General features: G+C 40.0%; 1 long non-coding RNA gene across 1 annotated transcript; it reads right to left on the minus strand.

The window, feature by feature from the left end:
- Positions 1 to 476: 476 nt before the first annotated feature.
- LOC111262513 (uncharacterized) lies at positions 477 to 10,127 on the minus strand. Its single transcript, XR_002681661.2, has 3 exons — positions 9,893 to 10,127; positions 2,027 to 2,139; positions 477 to 972 (listed from the first exon to the last, which is right to left on the minus strand). It is a non-coding gene; the product is annotated as an uncharacterized LOC111262513 (long non-coding RNA).
- Between the last annotated feature and the right edge of the window lie 6,466 nt (positions 10,128 to 16,593).

Here is a 16,593-nt window from a genome sequence, read left to right on the forward strand (position 1 = left end):
CACAGATTTTTAACATGACACTAGGAGGGCTCTTTTTCGTACCTGCTTTGCTACTAGACACGTCTTATTTTACTTTTTGTAGAGGTAGAGACCTAATTAGATCTACGAGAGAGGTAACGTCAAATAACGGCCATTGACGGACCTTAAACCTAATAAATTTGTCCACAATAATATGTAAACACAGTTTTCTATGCAGTGCAGCTCGGACACACTTGAAGCCGGCCGTCGAAAACCTAACAGGTTACGCCTTGCCCCATGAAGTGAGAGATATTGCATGTGAAGAACGTTGAGATAATGTATCAATGGAGTAGTGAGTCCTTGACCGTTAGCCCAAGAACAGCCCGGAACAGTTACCAGCTGTTAGCGCTAGGTAAAAAGAATGCGGTCATGCGCCGCAGGTGTCCTACAAATCACTTTCAAAATTGGTAAAGGAAATCTAGTAACAGATTATTCAGAACTTAACAATCGTAGTTTATTAATGAACAGACGCAAGCGTTGACACGTGTGTTACCGAGTGCTGAAGTCGGACTCGTCAGAATTATTTGTAAATGTCGTTTCGTCGGTTGTTGCAGCAACGACTGTCGAATATTGATATCGATAGAGCCGTTTAGTCAAAGAGGTCGCTAAGTACAATATTTCTTATAATAGTATTGTCTTTGAAGAGTACGGCTGAGGGCAACGTAGAATTGGCTCTAATTGAACACAGGTTCTTGGGAAGAAATGAAAACTTCTCTATGATTTGGTTTTATGCTTTGTGAATGGTCATTGCGAAGCAGTTGTATCAGAAATTAATGGCAGCCTAGTGGCATATCAGCGATCTGAGAAGGAGTGATAATAACTCGTAAGAATAGCACGATCTTTTGGTTGAATCTGTCCGAGCAACTTTTAGCAGATAGGTACGAACAGCGCGCGGCAATTCTGATTCGAAGAAATATCCGAAACCTCATTGAATGCGTGATACATCATGGCTTCCTAAAAGAGAGGTCGATGCAATAACTGTGAATATCTCGGATGAGCCGATTACTCGATATTAACTATTATAGAAAAAGTCTTAAAAGTATACGTGTGTAAAGCTTGTCGATGCGTCGTGTCCTACAGCTCTGCTCCATGGCAATATTGGTGAACAAAATGAAAGTATGATAAATAATTTGTGAATACCTGTCTTCAGCTATGTCTAGGAAAAATTGAAAGTACTCGGTATTGCGGTGAGGCTCATGTTGGTAGTCAACCTGTCCGTCGTGAAGTGCCTCCACAGATGGGAGCAACTTGGCATGTTGAGTATCAGCCTTAATGTTGCGCCTAATAACCTGAACCGGAGGACACCGCGCTATACTATGTAAATACTCTCAGCACGATTTCTATTTTTGTCTATGTCACGAAGAAATCTCGTAGGGATCTCAAAAGCTTTGCGTTCAACCGTGGAGCGCTACAAGAGAAGCTAATAGGAGAAAAAGATCAGCTGTTTTCGGATTCTCATCAGGATTGCAAAGCGTGTTTTCGGTAATTTGGATGGGAAGCGCAGCGCTGAAACAGGACTGCGTCATCATCAATGGTGAATCATTAACAAATGGTAGCGTACAAACCTTATTAGCATGGCGCAAAACGCTTGCGTTACAACGAGCTATCATAATCGGTTGGCCCTTTTCGAGCCTTGGATAAATGTGGGAAATCAAAAAACGTTCACAGTGTAAACAACAAGACCCTTTTTTAGAAGAGCTCAAATACTTATTTTATGTAGACTTACGTACTTTGGCTACCGAGTTTAGTTTCTAACATGTACCCAACATCTCATAAAAGTGAGAGCGTTTCACACATTTTCCACGTTTACGACACGTGTACATCGATTTTTACTAATAGTTCACCCATTTTTAAAGCATGTATTTTTTAGTTTCTGATTACTTCGACGACTAAATAATTCTATTGTAAACCTCTGTCTCTTTCAATATAGGAAACCAACTGAGTAATCGAATTTTATATATGCAATAGTCTCAAAATATTACCTACTTAAAAGAAAAAAACCTCTTACGGTTAGTCAAAATCGGTTCAAAGCGTTTACCAATTCGAGTTGGGGGTGGTGAAAACGGCTTTGGGCGGGCATATATTGCTAAGTCGTATGGCCGATAGCACACATCTATGCTTCTGTAAAAAGTGTTAGCGCAATAAAAATGAAAATGAAAAAAAGGAGTCATTTTAGAAGTGTAAGAATGCTTTTTTCGTTCACAGGTCTAAGGTTGGCGTTTTCATACTATTCTATATCAAAATCACCACAGAAATATTTGGAAAACAAACTTTAAAAAACTAGGGGGTGAGACGCTCAGTTAGTCTCGGCCAATCCATATATATGCAATATTCAATATTGATACAGAATTTCATTTCACATAAGAGGTTTATTTACGCATATTTTGCTTAGCCCCAATGGAGATCTTCAATTAATTGTCTACCTTATTATGCTGCTAGAGTTGATTGCATAAGATGATTCTCTTACTAAGGTCATCCTATGGCGAAACAGAATCTACAAACGATTCAACGACAAGGGTTCGCCTGGCTTGTCAACTCTAAGCGCTGTGTTTTCCGTTGGTGTGTAGGATCTTTGTACCGATTTCCATAATGTGGTGCCGGCATTATCATACTGCTAAACAGTTGCTTTGGGTTGGTGGCACGGATAACCCCCTCCTACGTAGATGTCAATGTAAGGAAATAGAGGACGAAATTATGCAAAAGAATTCTCACAAAAAGCTTGATCACTTCAGCCCTACCACTTCGAACCTGTTAGTGGCGTCTGCTATTGCGTACCATCTGTCTCGTAGTGATAGTAATGATAATCATCATAGATATCAAACACCTTTTTATTGTGTATTAATTACGTTGTGTTTAATTATTAACACAACTAATAATACTAGTAAGAAAAACTGCATCATTGAATTAAGGAGCTTGTACAACGATGCGCATGGCTGTTATCATGGTGCTACAACAGCGTGACGATAGCGCTGACGCTGTACCTCTGATCGGCGTCGGCGCCAATGGCAGGCAATGCTGCTGCCGTTTTGCTATATTTTTCATCGTGAAGACATGAATTAAGCTATAGGAACACGGGGGATTTATCCCGCTGCGAGTTTTCGATCGGTACCAAATTCTGCCTCGTTATATAGATTCCTACATCATATGGTTAGGAGAACAATTCCGGAAAATAGATTCGCACGCTAAAGACAGCTCACCTCAGCGGCAACAACTTTTCCACGCACATCCTTAAAAAAAAATATGTATCATAAAAGTACTTCACAGCAGACGAACACTACGAACGCTAGCAAAGATAAGCGGTAGGTCCCAACTTATTATAAGCATATATCCAAGCACTGCAGAAAGCATTTTGCAGACTAGTTCGCTGCACACACAGTAGTAGCTGGTCCGATCGTCGTCTCTACTTCATTACTAGTTCCAGTCTATATTGGACGTTTTATTACATTTCACGCAATGCAGAGGCGAGTAGAATGGTAGGCCAGTCGGTGGCCATGGGACACAAGGAAAGCCTCGAAAACTTTCAAAAGGTGCAGCCTGCCACTGGCCGTGTATACCGTCCGCCAAAGAACACACGTTACACAATGCAAGAAATACGTGAGGACCTTGAAAAGTTGATAAATAGGGGAGGTAGGGCGATACACGTTGTTATTCAATCAGATGTCCGGTAAACTCAACTACATTGATTGTACATTTCAAAAATATGTTCGCGATCAGTGATACAATTTTTAAGTAATGCGCACCCTGCTTGAGCGAAAGTGCCATGCTAGAGACCCAGCACGCCCTCGAGAACCTGCAAGACAACCAGGCAGCGGGCCCAGATAGGGTGTGCAATGAATACCACAAGAGCGCCCTTGTTCTGGACTGCATTTGCCGAGTGCCTGAGTGCCGAGGCTCTGCCCACTTTGCTAAGTGGGCTTATCGCTAACGAAGCTTATCTCTGCTGAGATAAGCTTCGTTATTCCAAAAGCAATATGAACCACCTTTGGCGTCGGCATGATCCAGAATCACTATGATGAGCGTCGACTACAAGCTGCTCGTCGGTCTACCTATCAAGAAACTGTCCGCTTTCTTTTGAGAGCAAAAAAGCTATCCCGAAGTAACAACTTACATTCGAAAGAGAAGGTTGAATAGAAACAGCATGTAATTTTCTCATGGCCGACATTACAAAGGCACACACCAACTCAGCGAATTCCTTGCGTGCAGTGTTTGTTGACTTAAAGGCCGCATTGGACCTTGCACCCGGAAGTATGGTTCTGTGTATTTTGGTGTACGTGGGCGTACTAAAAAACACTCGTCTTATTGGGTGCTATACTACAGGAAAGGTACGCATAGATAACGAAGTGGAGTCTTCCCTCTTCGCAAGTTGCAAACCTGGCCCAAATAATAATTTGAACTTCCCTTTCTGTTCTCATTCTTACTTGAAGCCCTTTTTCAAAATAACCGAAGGAAAGAATAAGGTCAAAGTCCTCATCTCCGCGGACGATTTGTTAATCTACAGCCCGAGTCGACACCAAATATAGCCGGCCCTAGCTACGTTTCATGTAACTGTAACCTCTATGTTTTGAGTTTGACGTCCGGTATCGCTGTTAGGCGTTCCATCAAACGGACATGACTGTAACCTAATTGAAACTAGCGACCAACCTGGATAAGACGGCGGCCATTAAATCCACGGGAGTTGCAGGATATCGGCTAGTAGTACACCGTATCGCGTCACCTCAACCTTTTTTTACGTCAATAGACTATTGTATCTCGGGCCACTAATCTCTTAGTAATTACAGCTTCGCCTCGCACACGACAGACGAATGTAAAAAATCGTTGACCGCATTATATAGAATCAGAATCCCAAATCGCGTCGTGACAGCAGTCCGCCTATTTAGCTTCTTTTTGGATGGGTGCCTAGGGTCTTCACTGTACACCAAGGAACCGAATAGTTTACCTCGTATCGAAACCCCGCTCTTTACCACAGTTTTGGTATCGCTTTGATCTCCAGATAACCGAGGCCTTCTCCAAGTACCCCAGCCGGTGGAAGCAAGACTTCACCAAAATATATGGCGAATTTTCAGCATGAGAGCGATAAGAGATAATGGCTCGAAGGAGTTGAAAAGGACAAACCATCACATGATCATCTGTTTCGTGATTTACTCCCTGCATTACAATTATATTTATGTTCGCCTTTATGTACCTAAGAGGGAGTGCGTTTGTAGTAGATGCGGGGGGAACCGTAATCAATAGTAAGAAATACTGCAATAGGTCAAATAAAATTCGTTTGCGGGGTTGAATTGAATTATACATATTTAATGGCGTGCATTCGTCACATTTATTAGGTAAATAGACAAAGCAACTGAATAACTGAATAATATTTGGTTATTGTTTTCTTAGCTCATTCAGTTTCATCAACTTAGTGATCTCTCGTATGCTATTACTCTTTCCACACTTGAGCTATGTTAACATCATATAAACTATGACAATGAAGATTCCCACGCTAACTAAGGCACCATCACTACTGGGATATCACAAGGCCTCTGGTTACTACTACACTATGTATTAAATAGTACTTACGTCTAATACGAGGCTTCTAATAAGATTATTCTAAGTGCGAATAAAGCGTAAACTGGGATCAGAATTACTGAGCATTTCCGACGGTTCACCCCCTGAAACGGAGACCGTTTCAGCAACATAAATATTATAATTTACAAAATTAGATATAAATCTAGTCACCCTTGGCATATTTGAGTGAGTGTAGCCATTAAGCAAGATGTCAAGAGGTGTAATTATTGGCGAATCCCTTGTTAAGTCGTGACCGCCCCAAGGGGTGAGAACCGCTTGATGACGTAGACAGATATCATCTATGGAAGGTTATCTTTCTTGTCCTAGCTGGCAGCACGTAATTGAAGACTACACCCTTGTACAAGTGAATCCATAACGCTCTGAACTCCTTTTCCCCGTGGGCCAGATCGTAAACCTGCGCCTGACGAGGCATTTCCTTGAATGATCCCATTTTGAACCAAGGTTGTATAGAGGAATAGAGGGACAGAATGGCTACACAAGTGGACTACTACACAAAGAGTGAATTGGAATTAGCGCACAAGGCTCGTCTGGTTCACCGTCGACGTATGGCTGAGGTTGCTTGTTAATGACCGCAGCAAGCTCATACAATTATTTACAGGCCTTCAAAACTCGCTAAGCTATGACTCACAGTTTCCACGATCCGTTTAGTGAATTCACTACGCGAAACGATTCAAGGACAATGGAATGTCCAACTAACACGAGGTCAAGCCAAACAAAGCGGAAAAAGCGACGACTACTTTCGGCGTCTCCTGTAAACTTGAGCAACAGACAAGCAATGCCGAAAATGGATTAAGAAATTAACCGAAGTAAAGTTGAAATTAGATCCGACTAGCAGATGAGCGTTTAGATAGATATGATCGGACGAATGAGAAGGGCAGTCTCTGTCTCGTACGTCTTCGTCACAGCTTGGTAATCGTCTGCAGCGTCAGCAAGGATAAACAAGGGATAACATATCTTTTTCGCATGCCCTTCTCTCTGGCATCTATCGTATCCTCGAGGTCATGTAGCAAATTTCAGGACTTAAATACCAGTCGGTCGTACTTTATGGTACTATTTATGATGGAAGCTGTGGATGTTCGTTTACGAATCAAGACTGTATATATCGCCATCCGAGTACAAAATCACGGGAAACTGTTTCAATGCGTCTCCTTGCTTCCCAGTCGGCGCTAGTGCCTTTGGTTCATCCACACGTCTCAATTTATTAAAGGCACTGCAAAGCTTCGATGGTGCGGCACAGCATCATATGGCATTCAGTTCTGCAACTTCAATCCACGGAAGCGGGTCGACATCGTCTCTCCTATTACAGAATCTAACCTCGTTTCATAACCTATCGACTACAACCCCTTCTGAGCATCGATAAAGCGGAATCAACGAGTGGATAATAAATACCGAACTGTCTTATGAAGTCGAGGATTCGTTGAGAACAGTCAATAGCAAAATCAGGTGCGTAAGTGACTACGATATCTTGGTGGGCACGATGTGGGTGCTAACAAATCGAGCACGACACATTCCGAAGCGATCGTATCAACTCCAGCAAAGGCTTGAACGACAATCGGCCTTATACAGCGGGTGAACGCTGAGCGTTGACTGGAAGCATGCTATCAGAGTCGAGAAAGATGCGAACGAATAGTTGCGATTCCCTACTTCAGAGGTGTGCAAATGCCATAAGCAATAGAGTTTTCTCCGAAACAGCATATACGATTGCTTTAGTAGTAGTGGTCATAGCTTGCGATTCATTGCTCGGCTGTGCTTTCGACGGGTACATCCACGTATTAAATCGCACACAATACAAGTGACATTAAATCCTAAGCATGCCTCGCCATTAGGCCGTAGGCTTGGAGAGCATGCAAGGCATATGTTGTCTCCCGACTATCTGAAAGCGCACCTATTATGACGGATCACTCAAGCAATTCTTCTTGTGGGATGCCGGCGATTCTTTCATGAGTCGTTGTAGGCAGCTAATTTGTGTCGGCGTTCACGTGGAAACCGTCACTGCAGCCGGGGGATGATGCAACATCGAATGTCGGTTACACGCTGGATTTCCGCCTCAATTTTATTAAGTTTTGCCGGAACAGCATTACGGACAATAGTTTCGTATGCCAGGGCATGCTGCTCAAATGTTATGCCGAGGGCGCCCATAGAGGGAGCTTTTCACCTAATTGATTAGCTGGCGCGGTCTTGACAGGCTCTTTGGTGACCGCACCTTCACCACATTAATTAAATTTTACAAAACTTACGAGCGTTTACCTGTCTATAGTCCTGGCTCAAAAAAAAAAAACTAAGGGCGACATTTATTGCTAGCTTTTCAACGATTGCCTGTAGATTCCCAAACAATAACGTAAGTAACGCAGCCCGCTGATTCGTGCGTGTCGGCTAATCCACTCCTTAGCTGGAAGACCTGATCACTTTCGAATATGTTGAGCATTGTATAGAACACTGGGATCAATACTAGGTTAACAATACCAATAATAGGTTGACAATACGTCGACATTGTGGCATCTTTGCTGCATTACTGCTGGTACTACTAATACCGCTTATTTTCGCTAATTCTGAACTACTCTCGGAGCCACATCTGCCTTAACTAGCCTTCTCAAATATACAATGCGCTATCTTCCAGCATGTAGTCCAAGTCTCCTTTTTGTAGAGCGTCAAGGTTCGAAATTTGCCCATAGAGTGCTTGCATAACCGCCGTTTAGTCTTCGAGCATTGTTAAAGGCCCTTTTAATTGTTAATGGCAAATGGACCGTCACATCCATTGCCATTTCAGACAAAAAATTTTCGAGACCACGATGTTCGCTCGTTATTGCAATATGAACAATTGGGCAGGAGTAGTCGCTGCTTTGCTCATCCGTGTGTTTTGGCAGTAAACATTTTATTCATACACTTATCTTGCTGGACTCAACTCAGACCATCAATGTTTTTGGCTACATATCTCAAATACCACATTACCTGGCTAAGTCAAGTGAAGTGTGCACAAAGCATTAACAACTTCTACGAAAAAATCCACACCTGGAACGTTCATATCAGTACATCTGCTAAAACGACCATCATTAAAAAACTTATCGCAAGCTGCTTGTCTATAGGCTTGTTAACGAATACCAAAAGAATTAAGCAATATATTTATTCCAAATTCTTGTACGTTTAAGTAAGGCGTAAACTAGAATGATAGCTATTGTACAACTCCAGCTAATAGCTACCCCCTGGTCCGTAAGCGTGTACTATCAAAGGTACGTATATATCTTATTTTGCTACGATCTTACAGCTCAGCAAACGGCTTTAGAATCATTAAATTCAAATGTGGACCACAACAGGCTCACATACGTTTACATGGAGAGTTTAAAGGCTCGGGATACATGGCAGTGAATTCTACGTGCACTTCGACGGTTTTTCATTCAAACACAGTAGCGTGGTTGTTCACTACGAACCGGTTGTAAACGAGCCAATATAATAGCTGTGAGAGAAAATGTAGGAATGAATCTGTGGTCAGCCGTGGAGTAGAAGATACTTGCGCAATCGGCACACAGTTTGTAAAGGCTTGCTGTGCTTCTTGTAAACAAATCAAATCCGATAACAAGGCACCGTTTCCCACATTCGCTCGGAGATGCCTCGAAAAAATCCGCAAGGATTTAACCCTAATTTTTAAGGTTAATAAAATATGACTAGCATATAAGAAGAGGATTAAAATTAAAGTTTTTAAATATAAAAAAGGCTTAAGAGTTGTGTCTTATTCGGCAAAATGTTACAAGTTATCTAGAATGGATGCTAACTTGAATGCGGCCACACTTTAACTGCATTGATTAACCTCATTTAGGTAAGGTCACGTTCAGTTTCATTGAGACAGTTTTTCCATCTCATAAAATGGAAAACTGCTACCTCACCCCCTCGAATTCTTGAGTTGGAATTACTTGACCTGTTGGTGCATCTTCCAAGTACCTTCAAACGTTGCAGGGGCAACTGCGGGATTAGTTGAAAAAACTTAAACTCAAGAAGGGGTGCCTTGTGGTAAGTACCATTAATGTAATTAGGTATAAATCAGCTCCAGAAAAAGTTATTCTTTTGTCACTTCTGCACCCGTGTTCAATAGCCCTGTGGATAAACAGGCTTGAGTGTCCAGGCGGCCTTTTTTCGCAGATAAACTTACTGGACTGCCTTGTTCGAAGCGCGCAGTAATAAAGCTGTCTTAATATTTAGTAGGCCTTCAAAGCGCTTAAATGGTTTGCTTTGGTTGAAATGATATTATATACCATCATACTGGAGAAAAACGTGCGTAACAGGAAATAAAATGCGTCGCGCCGTAACCAGTTACCTTTTTTTGACGAATCCAATTCAAGTTAACTGAAAACTTCTTAAAACAGTGCATGCGCGAATCCCTCTACTCCAGAATGCCAGCGAACTCACGGGGGTGGTAATACGAGCATCGAGTATAAGACCCCGGGACTATCAATACAACTAACATTGCAGACAATTGACCAAAGGTCAAAAATGGTAATCGCTTAAAGGCGAACTAAGTCAGCAAGATTGCAAAGGCCTTGACGGCTATAGGCTATATCTCCCCTGTTTTCAAGAGATTTTAAGAATTATCTCTAATTTAAACATTCCAAAGAGCGTCAAAAAATGGTCAACAACGAAACTTAACCGGTATATTGTAGAGACTCTTCTAAATCCCAAGGTATAAGTAATGCTTGTCGTGATATACAACATTAACTTAAATGTAAGCCTCAAGTTTCATTCAAATTCCAATTGTGAAGGATAAGAACGTGTGTTGTATGAGCAATTTAACAAAAATAGTTCGTTATATCGCATGCAATCAAAGCAAAATGGCGTGTTTTCCTTTCCGCTGCTTCGAATGTAGCTAAAATATCGAAGCGGTTACCTTTGAATAAGTATGTTGGAACACGAATAATGGAAAGGCGTTTAATGTCTGAGAGTTGATATCATCGAGGCTTCCGCTATTAGTATGTTCTGGCTTTCAATCTACGTAAATGCTAAGATCACTTTCAAATTAGAGCTATACAATGAACGGTCGGATATGTTTGACGATTCAATACCAGGGCTATAAATAGTAGCCCAAGACCGGGTACCTTTAATTTACCGGGCTAGACCGGTTTGGAACGTTTATGTTTAAATGTGACAGATCAGTTTTACATCACGTCAACCATAGATAAAGATATGTATTTTAAACTATCTAAAAAAAATAGAAAACCGCCGAACAGCATTAGCATTTCTAACTCAGGAGTTTCCAGAGTATAAGCATAGCTCAATGTCTATTACTATTTTATAAACCTCGATTTTAAGAAGTATGTCTTGTTAAACATTTGATCTGGAGAATCATGATCAGTAAAGTTGTGGTCGCTTATATCAGGTGAATTATTAGGTCAGGTGAATTCCGGCTTGATGTAGTCTCGAAGCCCCTTTGCTTCCCCACAAGCATAAATTTCTAGATCGGTATTTCTACATTGGTAAGCTGAATGTTCTTGAGTCGAAACTGTCTGATTACCAGAATATGTTAAGTATTTGAGCCTGTAGTATGTTTCATCCAAGAATGCGCGCTGTCTTAAATATTAGGCAAAGTTGAGCAGACTTTTTCCTTTCGGGAAGAGTGCTACAATCACGGTGCCGTCGGCTGGGTCTGTATCATTGACTCTACAGACGTCACTATAAACATACCTGTATGTAGCAGTATCTTGCTACTCTGTTGGTCAGAATATGTTGATTAAACCAGCAATGAAATAAGTTAGAGAGACGGCACATCTATACAACCAATGCTCACTTTTTTGCCCTTTGAAGGGGCTAAATGGTCCTGCAGGCACAAATCAAAGGCGGCGTTTTCGAGCCACGCTAGTGAAACGCCTTTACATCACATAGAATTAATGAATGGATTATAAGAATAAACTACAGCGATATACTGGAAATCATCTCCATTGCGCTATGGGAACTAAATCTTTATATAACAATACTTACAATGAAAAGAACGCACAAGAACGGCTGCCATTATTTTTTTATTAGGTTACTCCAACGGTACATGAATAGGGACAATTAACGCAGTTGTAATAATCAAGCAACCGATTTTTATCGCTTTTCAGCACTAAGCAATAAATCTGTTACCTGCATGTTAAGCAAATCTTGACCTCATTTCTAGGCTTTCTACAGCAGGGAATGAGGTCGAAAAAGTCGTAACGCAAATATAAGAGGTGTAACCCTCTTATAAAAGACTATGCACTCTTATATGAACCTGTAATCTTCATGATCATCATTGTTTTGTCCAAGCGAAAATTCTTAACCTTTTAAGCACAGGAGTCACGTCGTCGTACTTCTTACAGAGTCTCATTTGTTTCTTTTGAATTTTGGCATAAGTACTCATTTGTAAATTAAAAATGTTGCCACTAAGACTCTTAGCAGATCGCAAAAATGATGAATATTTACAATTGTTCCTATAATGCCTTCGAAATGCGAAGAATTCAAAAGAGAAGGTTCTTAATTTTTTTTAAAAGTTTGACTTTTCTACCAGTAGCTTCTCGGTTTTGCTCTCATGCAGACCTCACCAGGCAAAATAGGAAAATAAAATTTGCCCGATTAATTTCTTTACATTCTAGCCTACATTATGCTATTCTCTTAGCCCTCTCATCCTCGCAAATACCGGCATGTTAGGGTCGATTGAAGATTGGTATTGATGAGTTTACGGCAACTTGTAAATGATTCATAAGCCAGGGATTGTCATTGGATGGACCTGGTAAAGTACTACTGATAAGGGATACTGGCGAACTTGAACTAAGAATGCCCAACACTTTGTCGGGGCGTAGAGGAATTATCCTTGACTAAACACAGCATAGCTTTATGAATGGGTATTAGCTTTTTTGCTATTCAAAGCTTACATTTGTTTATGAAAATAACAGATTTCTGGTTTGTCTACTTAAGAATGTTTGCTTCATCAAAATTTTAGTAAAAGTCATCCGTAAATATAATCCGTGCGAGCTTTATGAGCAGTAATATCTGTGGTCAGTTTTGCCAGCTAGACTTCTTTCACTATAATTTATGAAATGTTATTTTACCGCCATGCCGGCAATACGATTTTCTCAAACCTGAATGAAGTTACTGAAATTATTTTCACACCTTATCAATCAAGCCTGGATCAGATATCCCATGACAATTAGAGTATTGGTCCATTCTCCGCGCACGTAGTGCGTATATCGATTATCTGAAAGACATATATACACTGAAGCTACTGCTGTTTTAGATACTGTGATAAATAAATCATGAAAACAAGTACGTAATCTATCTAAATAGCAAATATAGCTTTTGCAGTCTTCAAATTACTGAATTTATTGGGCTCTTAGAACCTCCATATTTTTCTGTATTTTCTTTCCTAGTCGTTTACATTTGAACTCGGTAGGCTTTTTTGTATTTAGCGATGGTGAGCTAGATTTCAATGGCATTGCGTTACGGCTTCTTGAAAGTAATAATCTCTGTGAGGGGGACTCGTAAAAAAACAGCTACAACTTCACTATACGTAAACTTTTCCTAACCGATAACGAACCTCGGCCTTCCGTTGGGTAAAATTTATGCCTAATCTACAGTCATTGTTGACAAATTAAATACTGCACGATTACACAAAGATCAGGCTTCATAATCGATCATGGTTGTATCTGCCATAGGTAAGACAAATTACTTCCATGTGCCTGTACATATAATCATACCTGAAAATTTGCGTCATGGGATTTATTCGTTTACCCTCTTTAACTTAGTTTAGAGCCCGGTTGGCATAGTTAACCTATTCATTAATTCTAACGGTCGGGAAAAAAGGTTAGCATAAGCAAGGGTATCGAAGGCATCTTCGGTAGTACGATGTTACAGCATCAATTGTTTCACTACTCATAAATCTTCCTGCCAAAGAGGGGGATAAGTACTTCTAACTGCCGCTTAGAGGAACACTGACTTTGACTAACATGATTTTTATTATACCGTCCCATAAATCTTTTTCCTTGTCAGTAAGAGCCCCGCACTTTAATATGGCTCCCTGAATTCTCTTTTTTATTATTTGAAGAGTAAAGTCGCTACGCTACAAATGGATATCTACAATATAGGACACCATGTAAAATATAATTAAGCACACAACAACAGAACAAAAAGTAATCATCATAACTAATGCTTGCATCAAAAAGTGAGCGAAAATCGTCGCGTACACATTATGTTGGAACATACGTCATAGTCGTTTTTGCATATAAAAAAAAATGCAGAATCTCATTTAAATTCTAAAAACTATTTTTTTTTTTCAATGCATTTGGTATTCTCCGTAATTAAAATTTAATTATTATTCCGTAATTCTCTATATAAGCTCTAAACTAATTTGCTGCTTTTTGCTAGAAATTTTCTGATCTAAGAGTAGAGAATTCCAAATCAGGTCTTGAGACCCTTTTCACTGTCAAATGTACGGCCACAAATTTCGTTTGTCAGTGATCGCAAATAGAGGTAATCCATAGGCACGGGGTCTGGAGAATATGGGAGGTGCAATAAAAAGTCTTATTCAAGCAAGCTGCTTTCATGATTCTTGCCATGTGCAGCCCAGCAACATCGCGGAAAGGGCAATTTTGTTTCGTCTACAAAGTCTTTTCTATTGGATAGCCTTGTTTTCTTAATCCAACTGAGCCACATGCATATTGATCGTCTTGTTCTTCTCAAGCATTTCCCTTTCAGTCCCACCAAACCCAGATTATGGTCTATTTGGAATAGAAGCATAGTTTAACTTGAGGCTTATGTGTATCTCCCGGAGCCACCCATTATCCAGCCCATTCAAAATTCCATATATTAGCAATAAGCTGGTCGTCCCACCAAGTAATGAATGTTTCTCCATCCGTGAATGATGAGGCCGAGGAGTGAGATAAACCCTCCAGCTCCAAGATTCCGTCCTTAAACTTAACAAAATCCATCGAGCTGACTTTTTTGCTGAATACGTCATAAATATGGTTTTGACCTTAACTAAAAGCGAAATATATTGAGTGTCAAAAATTATAATTCTTCCCAGAGCCACCATCTTTGGAATTTAAAATCGAGATGAAGTTCCGCTTTTGGTACAACAAAAACGCTATAAACCTCAACAGAAGAGAAAGCACTACTCATATCATATAGAATTAAGCGTAAAAAAAAAGAGACAAACAGTTATTTTTACATTCCAACCTTATATATCCTATTCTTTGAGCGGTATTTAATTGTTACGGTTATCTAATTAACCCGTTATTCAAGAGAATAATACGAACGTGACAGTGGTTTGTGTGCATTTCCCGGCTGAATGGAATATTTTTGTACCTTTACTTTGTTTCGAAAATAATGAAATTGTTTCCCGTGTCGCAGTAGCTCCTCATCCAATGGGCTTTCAAGAAACATCTTGCCTCTAGTTATAGAGAAATCAAAATTTCTCTTTTTTTTAGTTTTCCTAAAGGACTTTTCTGTAAAACAAACACTAAAATACATGCTGTCAAGTACAACGTACTCCTTAAAACATACCTAGAATAAAGAATATATCTAAACAGATATACAATAGTACAATAATAATCATAGTAGCGAGATATGAGATAAGCCTTCAGAACTTGGTAGGTGTCTCGCAGTCTTCCATAGGGTCATTTGGATATACGCCAATCAAAAAGAATATTTCCGCACGTGCAGCTGCTCTGGAGCTAACAAGGCATCAACTTGTTTAGTCAGATGTTGCAAAAGTGTCCCAACAATAGGTTTATTGTACCGACGTTATATTGTATAGTATTGCATGGATAATACCTTTATAATATAGGCTTATGGGCTCCTGAGTCAGCGATGGCTACATATTCGCGATTACTATGGTAACGCGCTAAAGGAGATCCGCATTAACTATCCAGACGGCACTGGCTCCTTGTTATGGAAGTTGCCAATGAAGCGTCTTACGGGGTAGTTTTTTGGCACCGATAAGTATGGCATTATGGTACTAAGAGCAAAGTAACCTTAAAATTGAAAAAGTGATGAATTAAGGGTCGGAAAGGTGTACGAAGATTGGCATACTTATGTATTTATCTGCAATGGGTTAGGGTATCCTAAAGGTTCAAGTGTATAACGTCTTTACAATTTTAAATCTCGTTAGAGGCCTCGAGGTGACAGTTACAGCAGAATTTTGTTTTGCTTTGCACATAGCCTGAGTAATTCTACCCGGCCACTTTGTAACATTTTTTTCTATTGTTTAATAGTTAAGTAGCTGTATAACAAAAACAAAAAAAAAATAATTCCTTGCCGTGCCTGATAAATAATAGTAATCACATACGTACATTTGTGTTTTGGGTCTTTATAATTTAATTCTAGGATTCCGCGAAGATGTTATGGTAATTTAAATCCTGTATATAATACGTGAGTATAGTTATAACGTTGAGATACAAATATATTTTGGAATAGATATTTTTCTTGGTTGGATGAGAACGCAGTTCTTAGTTTAATAAAAGTATGCTCTCTTTGTCTCTCGATGTCTGTTACCGGTTGCTCTTCAAGGAGCAAATTTTCAACTCCGTATAGCTTGAAGCACTACACCTGATAGCTTCCAAAAACCTTCATTACTCTGAATGTCTAAGGTCTCAATCATCAAATATCTCATTCATGGTAACTCACGACAAACCTCCACCTATATTCAGCTCTTTGCTTCTGGGTAAGTGCTCTTCCTTGTACTAAACATCCTATTTTTCGTCTAAATGTTTATTTACATTTCCTCTGCCAGGACAATAGTTCTCTAATACCTAAAGAATGTCCAGCCAGCCGAGGTTTTTATTTTCACTAAAGCTGCGTTAATTTCATACGTCACAGCTAGCTTTGCAGATCACTGCCCTGCAACATTACACATAGTGCTGAAGGCTCAATCTCTGAAGCACCAATTTCGTCCAAACTACTTTAACTTAAATAACGGAGAGTACCTACGGTGCAGTGCAGTGAATGATATCCATCTATTTATTTATCCTACTAAAGCTCTAGGTTGCGGGCTTTATTTAATCCCAAATTATT

This window comes from Varroa jacobsoni, unplaced genomic scaffold (assembly GCF_002532875.2).
Source record: "Varroa jacobsoni isolate VJ856 unplaced genomic scaffold, vjacob_1.0 scaffold_670, whole genome shotgun sequence".
Classification (NCBI taxonomy): Eukaryota; Metazoa; Arthropoda; class Arachnida; order Mesostigmata; family Varroidae; genus Varroa; species Varroa jacobsoni.